The sequence below is a fragment of the Falco naumanni genome, chromosome 6, assembly GCF_017639655.2.
Source record: "Falco naumanni isolate bFalNau1 chromosome 6, bFalNau1.pat, whole genome shotgun sequence".
NCBI classification, from domain to species: domain Eukaryota; kingdom Metazoa; phylum Chordata; class Aves; order Falconiformes; family Falconidae; genus Falco; species Falco naumanni.
The window spans coordinates 3,696,318-3,707,791 of NC_054059.1; positions in this window are offsets into that span (position 1 = coordinate 3,696,318).

Consider the following 11,474-nt stretch of genomic DNA (forward strand, 5'->3'; position numbering starts at 1 on the left):
GTTTCCAGAGATTTCCAGTGGCAAATCTTGCTGGTTTTATTATTTTATTTATTTTCTCTTTGTTTTTAAATATTTCACTGAAAATATAAGACAAAGTTAATTTTATTTGAAAATGTATTAAAGATAGCCTTTTAACTCCACAGACATGATGAAAAAGAATAGCCAGAACAATGTCAACTACTTTGGCAGTTCTCTTTTATTTCAGCCTCCCTGACAATATTCTTAATTATTAGTCTTATTGCTACTTTATGAACAGTGAGCTGTATTAATATATTAGTTCCAATCAAAACAATTTTTGATACTGTACTGACATAATTAAAGACAAACAATACACATATCTTCCTCTGCTAATGGAATATCATTACTCCAACAAATTACAATCTGTTATCAAAAACTTGGGTTTATTAACTGTTTAGAAATTGAGAATAAATTAGTCTCCAAGCATGTTTGGAAGGGGCCATTCCTTTAAGACTTAGACTTAAAAATAGAATTAGTGAAAAACTTCTAAAACGTTGATCCCTGTCTCCGGGTAGCAGGAAAGCCTTATGAGTTCCAAATAGGTGTATGCATAAGGCAGAAGGTAAGATGGGAAGGGCAGAGAAGGATGTGGTACACAAACTCCCACCTTTGGTAGCAGCTCTTTGTCTGAACTGCTTTTACTATCAAGAATTTCAAGTGTTGGGATTTTGGCCCACTACTTGAGTGCTCCTATTTTGCAAATGCTGTATGAAATTAAGGTCTGATTTTATTTAAGTCATAAAAAAAAAAAAAAAAAAACTTTTCTCAAGGCAGGAAGACTATATTTTAAAATACTCTTTTTATAAAAACGTGTTTTGGTGCAATGTTTTATAAAATGTCAATGAGGGAGAAAAACCTGAAAACATTCACCTTTACTTTTCCTACAGTTTTATCTTTTTTGATGACCAAAGGGCATCTCTATCTCTATTACATCCATGAGCACCGAAGGCATTCTGCAGGCCTTTTAGAATTATGCATCTGAAGTCTGTGGCAGAGCAAGCACAGAATTTTTATTTCTGAAATAAAAAAAACATTCATCAGTAACTATGTTTCCATTGTTTGTAATATCAAAAAAAGAGGGAATTCATTCTGGATTAGAAAAAATATTCTGTGAAGCCAGAAGAAAAATGTTAATAGTAAGCAATATATTTTTTTTATCAAAAATAGATCATTCTCAGGTTTTAGGTTATACTTTTTTTTTCAGTATAATAAAAGATAAAGTAAATTAATTGCATTTTTAAACTGAAAAATTAAAGCAATTTCAGAAAGCTTTAAACTAGCTTTCAGAAAGGTCTTTAATAAGCCTTGAGTGAAACAATTTTGCAACTGACAAGAAATTATTAAATATTTCAACTCCAAAGGAAAAAGAAGGAATGTTTACATTGACACTCCAGAATGAAAGTCTAATTTGTGCTGTTGTTCTAAAAATAATCACAGATCATCTCTTAAAAAATCCTTGTGCTTTTTACTTGTAATTATTTTGTTCAGCAGCATAGAAACATCATTGCATTTTCTGAGGCTTTGGTTTTGTGCACGGAAAAAGTTTTGGCATCCACATACCCTATGGCAAGAAATTTTAAAGTTGAACTGCACTGTGTGAAGAAGCAGGCATCACATCTTGTTTATTTTAGACCTGGTAACCCTACTTTTTTTGCAAGGTCACTCATTGCTGCAAACACCTCTATTAGATCATTCCTCCATAACTAGTTCTAGTTCCCTAGGATGACTAGTCCTCAGAAGAAAATCACTCTCTGTGATTTTTTTGGTCACCTTCTGTTAATCCCTCTCCATTTCTGCCATGCTGCAGTGATGTGGGATCAGAAGTGTACGGTGTTCAGGATATGGGAGAGCTATGGTTTAATCCAATTTGCCAGTGATATTTTATGCTTTGTTTCTTACTCCTTTCCCAGTAGTTCCTAAGATTTAATTTGCTTTTTTTCACTGCTGCTGAACATTGAGCTAGCATTTTTACAGAATCTAGCTCCTAAGTTCATAGGGTATGCAGAATTTAAGACTGTTTATTCCCATGTTCATCAACCTCAGCCTTTCTACACTGAATTTTATTTACTGTTTACAGCTTAGCCTTTATTACTACTATGCTAATGCCAATGATGTTTCTTTCCGAGTCCAGTTAATTGCTCAGCTGTGCAAGGTAGAGATGCAGTTGCTAAGGAGAACCATAGCCTAAAATGAAGAATGCTATGAAATGAAAAGTTGACATCTTAGAAGCTTGTCTGATTTTATTAGATACATACAGATAATATACTAACATAACTGACCTGTTGATTATTTTATTACTCATCCAGCTTACTGTTTCTATTTTTTTAAGTATCCACAGATGTCACAAGTACAAAATAAAGACATACAAAGGAAATTTTGTGTTTCAAACTGATATAAGACTGGGAAAGATATGCTGTTCACACCACTACCAGTCTTGGACATTTATTCTACATTTTCACAGATTTGCTAAGAAGTTACATCTGGGTTAATTTTTCCTCTGTGTGACATCTCATTTCTATGGCTCAGAGCTTATGTGTAGAGATTATCAAATGTCAAATGCAAATGTAAAATGGATCCACGCTGTATAAAATAGTCTCTTACTGAAATTGAGCTGACTATTCCCTTTAAATGTTAATGAAACTGTTGTAATTACTGAAATACCAAAACAGCCTAAAAGCTGGAGATCACAGCTGTAGCCCATTACTCATAAATTACTGGTACAGGCACTATCTTGGCAGAAAGAGTTGTACAAGAACTCGTTCATTGTCCTTCTTTTTTAAGTAAGTGATGGAGACCAAGTCCAAAGAGCACAGAAAGAAAACTGAGGGAATTTCTTGTTCTACTAAAGAGTTTATACTAAAGGCATAAACATTACCCCCAACCAGCTCCCCGTTTCCCCTCCACACCCCCCCTTTTTTTTTTCTGAGACACAGAATTTAAAGTATATCACAAAAGCTATTGAACATACAGTAAAAGAGAATAAGCCTCTATAAAACTCTTTTTAAAATAAAGATCCCCTTATTACATTTTAATCTGAAATCTATCATTATGATTGCTTTTTCTTTCTTTTTTTTCTTTTCTTTCTTTTTTTCTTTTCTTTCTTTTTTTCTTTTCTTTCTTTTTTTCTTTTCTTTCTTTTTTTCTTTTCTTTCTTTTTTTCTTTTCTTTCTTTTTTTCTTTTCTTTCTTTTTTTCTTTTCTTTCTTTTTTCTTTTAACAGGAAAATGGACTATGTTCAAAAGCAGACAGGCAGGATGGGAGGAAAGTGAGTTAAATAATAGGGGGAGGGGGACACTTACAGTTTTTGTGTGATATTTTTTCAGCCAGCAAGCCTGTGGCACAGATGCAGTGAAAAGGAAAATAGAGTATTTGAATGGGGTAAGTAACCTCAAGACAAAAAATGTCTAAGGGCTATGCGAGCATAACTAGGCAGTAAAGAACCAGTGATATCTATACTAAAGAAGGCTGGTGACACCTTGATTCTTTGATCTGTGAACTGTGTGACAGGCTTGCAAACGGATAGTTTATTATCTGGGAGGTGAATAGCAAAGTCCTACAGCGTTTCACAGGGTTAATATGTATAAAACAGCCATTTAGATGTGTGCCAGGAATAGAGCGTGGGAGGAGTTTGCTTCAGCATGCAAGGAAGTTCTACGTGCGTCTGTGTCTATATGTATGTCTATGCGTATGTGCTTGTGTGGAGCCCTGCGCGGTACCCAGCTGGTCACAACAGCTGCAACTGGGAAGATCCGCATCGAAGCTGACCATGGAATTGCCAAATCCTCTTAATTCACCTTCTGATGACATTGAAGGTGGCCCAAGCTCGACCAGGACCTTGTTCTTATTTTCGCGGAGGATCGCTATCGTTACACTCCATTTAAATTCAGGAATAAGCATCTCATGACGCCATGCTCCACTGCATCGGAACTGTATGAGCAAGGCGGTCTTGCAGAGAGAGGGAGAGACAGAGAGAGGGAGAGGCTTCCCAGGCTGAGAAGAAAAAGAGACACTATCTGGTTTTGTTGTCTGTGGGTTGATTTTTTTCTTTTTTTTTTTTTTTTTTTAAGAAATCTACAGCTTGAAGGTATTGGAGTAATATTTCTGTAAGCCTTATCTCAACAGCAATAAATTTATTTGTATCAACAGCGGAGCCAGATAATTCGGCTGTTGTTCTTACAGGGATCTGTTGTTTCATGGTTCACATAGGGAATTCCAAAGAGCAACAATCTTCGTGTTACCTGACATTATATGAGTTTAGTCATCCAAGGCAACTAACTCACCTTTGGAAAGGAGCTTACATCTCACCTAAGCTTATTTAAGTGGGCAGTCTTTCCTCAGGTGCAGACACTTGATTTATGTTCTTTCAGTCATTTTTGAAAATGTTTGGCATGCAATGTACGGTTGATGTGTGGTATTTTTATTTAGTTACTTTTTCTGTGGTGGTTTTTTTTTTTTCTTTTTTTTGTTTGTTTTGTTTTTTTTTTTAAGAGGTCTCTTTTTGCTACATGCAAGTAAATGTGAAACTGCAGAATACTATTGTTGATTCAGGGATAGCAAAGCCCTTTGAAAGCATGTTGGTATGTGGTGAGTACAGGGAGGCTACCTGGATTTTTCCATCATTGTTACTCCACATCTATGCAACCATGGAAGAGTCAAAAGCCAGTCATGGTAATACTGGGAAATAAAAGTGACAAAAATATTGCTCAGATAAATGAACATTAGCATGATAAAGCATTTGGGACTTGTTTTGGTTTTGTTTTTTCAAATTATGTTATTCCTGAAGCAAAAAAGAAAGTTAATTGAAGTGAACAGTTACAACTGGATACAAAGATATTTTTAAAGAAAAATACACTTACAATGGAAATCAAGGGAAAAAAAGATCTCGTACCTTAGCTGATAAAAATAAAACTATTAAATACTTACATTATTGAAAATAATTAATTGATTAAAAATCTGAAATTAGAAAAAAGTAGAACGAGGGATTTGCTTGCCTGATATGGTGATTGGGTAATAAAATACATTTTACTGCAAATCAATTTCCTCATTCCACTTTAGAAGTACAATATAGCTCTGGCAAAGTAGCATCTTTACGGTCCTATGGATTGACATCACAAAGCCGTAGTCTTCTTTTGAAATCTATGGGACTGTGATAAATCTTCATGGCTCTGTATTCCAAAAGAAGAAAGGATTAAAGAAAGATTTTAAAGAGTGGCATATTACCTCCTCTACACTATTTAGAGATGAAAGGATTGCATTACAGTGGGCTAGGAGTTATCAGTTTTTCTTAGAATTAATAATTAAATAGAATTTATAGCAACAGGAAAATAGTGTTACAGTATAAAGATTTAAACAATGGAAAACTGTTTAAACCACTGGGTATAAAAATGGAATTACAGGCTAAGAATCTAAACAGTATGTATAGAAAATCTTTCTTTAAGATATGTTTCCTTAATTGTATCCTACCACAGAAATCATAGAAAAACAACCATCCAAACAGAACTATCTTTGTTTCTTGATATATAATGTCAAATGAGTTATAAAAGACAGCAACTGTCATTCACAAAGGCAGATCGTGGTTTATCTGGCTGAGCTGCCAGTCCCTACAAAGGAGGTCTATGATTAGTACTGCTCTCCTTACAGCTCCAGGAGTCTTAATTTGGATTCTCACCTGGGAAATTTTGGAATGAGTGGTCCCTGAAAACAGAAAAATTAGGACTAAACTAGGGACAGAGGCTGCTTGATGCGAAGGTGTAAATGTGTTTTGGGTTGCAAGGACTGGTGGAAGAAAATCTGTGTTGTTTCTGTAACAAAATTGAGCAGGTGTTCTCTCTTGCTTGTTTTCTTGTTTTTGAAGTTAACTGGGAAATATTTTGTACATGCAGGCTTTGGGGATCATTCTACAAGGAGACAGAAACTCTATGACCTCTGTGGATGTAAATGTTGATACCCATCATGTCACCTGGCAATGAATTCTCCCCCTGATTTCATTTGCAAGGTCCAGTTCAGCAATGTATGAGGTCCTTATGTATTCTTGGACCCTTAGGCTGAACACAATTTTCTGTCTCCAGGTTTATCGAAGATAAAAATTCACAGTGAAGAAATAGGTTCACCATCATTACAGATACTCTAAGTCTAGCCTTTCTTCATATTCTACTCCCATTTAGCTCTGTTTTAATAATGGCTGTTTTATATGTTGTCAGAAGCAAAATTTTGATGAAATGCATTGATTAAACTACTAAGGCAAAAGGTTTTTATTTTATATTGTGTTTCTTTGTTTTGTGCCCCACCAACCACCCCCGCCACCCTTCAAATTCATAATTTAGTCTAATTCTTCTCATTGGGCACAAAGAGTGGAAGCCAGGAGCTATCACCCTCCCCTATTTGTCAGTGTATCGGAGACTAAAGTTTCAAGCAAGTTATTCACGGTAGCCCCAAATGTTTTTCCATAGCAGAATAAACACAGCGCCATTACCAAGGGATACGGTATACCTTCAAAAGCAGGCTAGAGTTAATCCAAGTTGAAGTATAACAGGGCTCAATAAAGCCACATCAAAGTAGTATACCAAATTCCTTTTATAAAGTCATTGGAAGGTAACATGATTTTTTATTAGGTGCCATTGCTCTCATTAAAACAAAACAAAACAAAACAAAAAACCCACAACCAACCCCCCCCCCCCCCAAAAAAAAAAAACAAAACCCAAAACCAAAATGCACAAACCAATATGAAGCAGAATTTAATAACCACATGTAAATATGTATGGAGGTATAAGGATTACAATGCATTGATTATAATATGTTCAATGTAACAGTTTATTATTAATGTCCCAAATAAAGAAACTAATTTTCAAGTACGTGGCACTAAGAACACAGTTGTCAAAGATTCCACTATAACAATTATAAGATATTCTAAACAGTCATATAAACTTGCTGTCTCTTTCAGATCTAGGCTTGCAATATTGCTTCACTGTTATTGTTCTTCTTAAGCTGGTGACATCAGTCCCTGAAAAAGCAGGTTCACAGGGGGTTCAAAGTATTCCAAATAGGCATGAAGGAATTGTCTGAAGAGACTTCAAGGTCTGTGTCAGGCCATGGAAATGAATAGATATTCCTTGATTTAAAAGTAAAGCCAAAACCATTCTCATACTCTCAGTATTAACGCTCTGGTTCTTTATTATGCTTGTGAACTATCCGCACATAGGAGAAAGTTGAGGCTTTTGCCCAGATAGTCAATTTGTTCCAGTCCACATCTTTATTTCAGCTGAAGAAACCTATTATTAGCTCAAATAGCAACTTTCCCAGTTGAAAACACATGTAACGTTTTAGCAAGCTAGATTTATGTCAGGTAGGTCATGAACCTTTATTGTATTCCTGTGGTAAATAACATAAACAAGCAGAAAAGCTGTTGACCACTCGTAGTGAACTGGCTCCCCTATTTCATTTTGAAGACAGTTTAAATGAAGCAAAAAGAGGAAAGCTTGCATAAAGCTGTAGAAGCCAAAACAAATTGATTTTTTCCACTGCTTTTGTTACCTCATGGAATTTCCACAACATGAGAGTGAAACACAGTTCCGGTTGACATTTTTCCTTCAATTTTAAGGAGAAATTACATACTTACCACAAAATATCTTGCACATATCCGACGCCTAAACAATTAACTGCATAAATACTCTGCTAAAGCAACAAAATTAATATTTTTCTGCTTATATTTGTTGCTCATTTGTTTGTAGTAGCATTTTGCCATCTTCCACTGAGTAGGCAGTTTATATAGAGTTCTTTGGAACAGACTGCACTTCTCAAAGGATTATCTGTTTCAGACCTAAAAGTATTACACAAAGGCTTATAATTAAGGGCATGATTTCTGAGGCTAGGCCAGCAAAAGGCTTTTAAATCCCTGGCATTTACAAGCTTGTATGCGATACTTCCTTCAGTAGTGTGGGCAATATCTCCAGTCTAACTTTCCTTCTTGGATTTTCTTAGATTGTTTAGAGCCATCTTGGGTACCTAGGTCTTGCTTTGCTATATGCAGTGCAGTCATATTCTCAGGACATATCTATATTGCAGGTAGAAGTGTGACACCTACACACCTAAACCTCCCTGTGGTAGCTTTTCCCTCGCTGGCTCAAGTACCAAGAGAAATGCTGCAGTGTTCCAGAAGTGACTGCGCTTTTTCTCCTGAGCCACTGGGTGTTTAAATAGCTATCCCACCTTTTTTACCTACTACTATACCTGACCTAGAAAGGCTGAAGGTATGTGGATGTTGAACATACATGCTCTAGTCGCACTTGCACTTTTAGTATGGCTTTAACCCGAGTTAAACGGTCACTGGCAATATGCACTTCCAGCTGCCAGTTCTTCCCATTCATATGGGAAGAAATACAGGAGATAAAGAATGAAACATCATCTGCAAGGCTTTTTCTTCCAGTGACTGTGAGGTGAAGAAGATTAGCATAGATGATTACCTTGGACTTAGCTTGGATTAACTGTTGTACTTTCAGTTGGGTAAAGTTAGATAAGATGAATTTCATCCTGAATAATTTATTTCTTTGCTGAGCTGAGTATTGAAGGTGATAAGGCTGTTTAGAAAAATTCTGTCTGATTTTCACTGGACAGATGGAGATAGTCTTGCTTTCATCACCACTGTCCCCAGCTCTTACCACCTCAAGCACAGCCATGACTTTAATTCATGCATCCAACACCAAAAAAAATAAAAAAAGTTTGTTTCAATCTGGATTGGTTGCTTCCTCTGGTCATACATGTACTTGTGCTTCTACAAAGGAAAAAGAATTGAGCAACCAGAAGACATGAGGAAAAAGGGATTTCTTCTGTTTACAACTGCACAGACATATATTAGAACAAAGTACTGTAAAACCATGGTCTCAAAAATTCTCTTCAGTGACATTCCCTCTTGGCTGGTTTAAGTGTTCCAGAAGTGAGTGTACTGTTTGCTGTGAATTCCAGCCAAGGAGCCTGGCTCTTCTCCATTTAATATTGAGGAAACTTTAGGGCCCTAAGTCACGATTGTGAATTCCAAGTCCAGAGAAAGCACCTGGCTTTCAGGCACCACAGCACTGAGCATCACAATTCCACGGCACCTTTTCTGAATCTGAGCCCCACAGCGAGCATGCTTTTCCTGTTGCTAAACTTCAGGAACCAGGACACCAGGTCACCTCTACTCCTAGTTTTACATTGTTTAAACAAAGATCCAAATGCTGATTTTCTCTTGGCAGCACAACCTTCTGGAAGAGCCTTCTGGACCCTGAAGCAGTAACACTGAGCACTCCCACAGCTGCATACGAACATGCCCCACCAGCCTCCCACCCCTCCATGTCACCTCTGGACTGCAGTTTCACTTTTTTGGGAGGGACAGCCAGGCACCCAAGCAGAACGGCACCCTGAGTACAGAAAGACATTAAGGTTGTACAAGGAAATGTATTTTTTCCATCATTCACCACCACCTCTAAGCATACCTACACATGATCCAAAAATGGAATAAAAATTTGGTAGCACAGGGCATTCTGCTGTAGATTTTTTTTTAATTTTTATTTTATTTCCCCTACCCCCTTCTACATGGCAAAGTGCTTCTTGAATAGGCAGGGGGTATATTTCTCTTTTCTTTCTTTGGGGTGATGTTATGTTCCAAAAAAAAGAAAATTCTAGAAATTTGCTAGTGTGACATTTTGTTTTATACATACCTGTTTTAAACAAATCTGCTATTTTTTTATTATGAAAAATATTAATTTTTCTAAGTCAGTTAGGTATTTCAGCCAACCCCAGCCAATTACTTCTTACTATTTACAGAAGCTGGTTTCAAAAAAAGTAACTTTTAATTAGATTAGTGAAGCAGTTTAACAGGCTAAGCATATATGGAAGGAGTGAGCAGAAATGTTTAATAAGGAATAATTTACAGAGGAGACATAAATTTAATTTTTTCTTTGACTTCCATATTCCATAATCATATTCTTTGTACTTGTATATGCGAAAATAACATGTTAGTCTTTAAAATGAATAAAAAAGCACAAAAATCCACATTTCTTCTCTGAATATTCTTACGTGCTTGCAAGTATCTTATAAGTGTGCATGTCTATGTATATATGCCTTATATGTGTACATGTGGCAATGAATAGAAATGTTTCTTATGGTGGGAGTTTACAAGGAATAAATGTCCATTATGTGTGTGAATGTTAGCATCCATTTGTATAAGCTGCAACATATGAATCAAAGCACTTTAATCTACAAAGATATTCCATGCATCACTTCGTTGCCATAGCATTTATCATGTAAAGTCTAGCCCCAGTTCACTGCTGAATTAAATAATACATCTCCAAGCAGATAGATAGATAGATAGATAGATAGATAGATAGATAGATATATGTACACACACCACAGCACAAATTCTGTAATATATTCTTGTGGCAGAAAACCCATGTCAACATAAAAGCCATTCCCACTCCACCAACCACGGGTTATTTTTAATTATTATTATTATTTTTTAATGTATTCAGTAATGTCTGGGATGCAGAGAGCAGCAGATCTTCTTCCTCTTACGTATACCCATTTCTAAATTTGTGGGTCCTTTTTACATAATTTAGAGCTTAATTGAAATTGCTTTTTCTATTGGTCCCTCATCTACATAGTAACTAAGTAACGGGCATAGTGTTCCTTATTTCCTTACACAAGGTGTATTCTCTTAAAGTCACAATCTGCGCTATATTTTTATAGAGCCATCACATGTTAAAGGCCAGTCAGCTCTCCTCTGACACTAATCAGGAAGACCTGGCAAGCAGGATCACAGCCTTAATTGTGGGAAATTTCAGTTCAAGCTGTCATTCTGACTCAGATTTCTTGTATGGCCTTTGGCATAGCCATTAAGAGTATGTAAGCATCAGTGCATGGTTCTTGTCTTCTGTAATGATGGACAGAGATGTACCATGCAACACCACTGGAGAGACGAGCATCAAAATCTTCCCTTCTTTAGAATTTAGGCATAAAAAGGAACATCTGCATAAGGAAATGAAGCACAATCCCAAAACAGTCAGAATGGCACTAACACAATCTCCAGGTTTTCATGGTGCATCCTTTTGTGCACTTAAGAGAAAATTGCAAACACTACAAAGTTGTGGACTGGAATTCAATTCTCAAAAAAGTTTGAACCATGTTCTGCATCATGTAAGAAACCTGGTAGAAAACTTAAGTAAAGAATGACTAGTATCTAGATCCAGTTGAGGGTTAGGCACGCTACAGGTCTGAACTATTTGTACTGATCAAGGCAGAAACATCTGGTGTCTCAGGCAGGAGGTGGTTCTTGGGCTGCAGGAGCCCTTCCAGCTGCATTCGAATAATTTCTCAGACCGCTGTAATTTTTAATACTTGTGTCTGTCAGTACCACCTGAAATGTGGCAAAAGGCCTGTACTGGAGTTTTGTAGCACATTATGACAAAGATGACATAATTTTGTTTT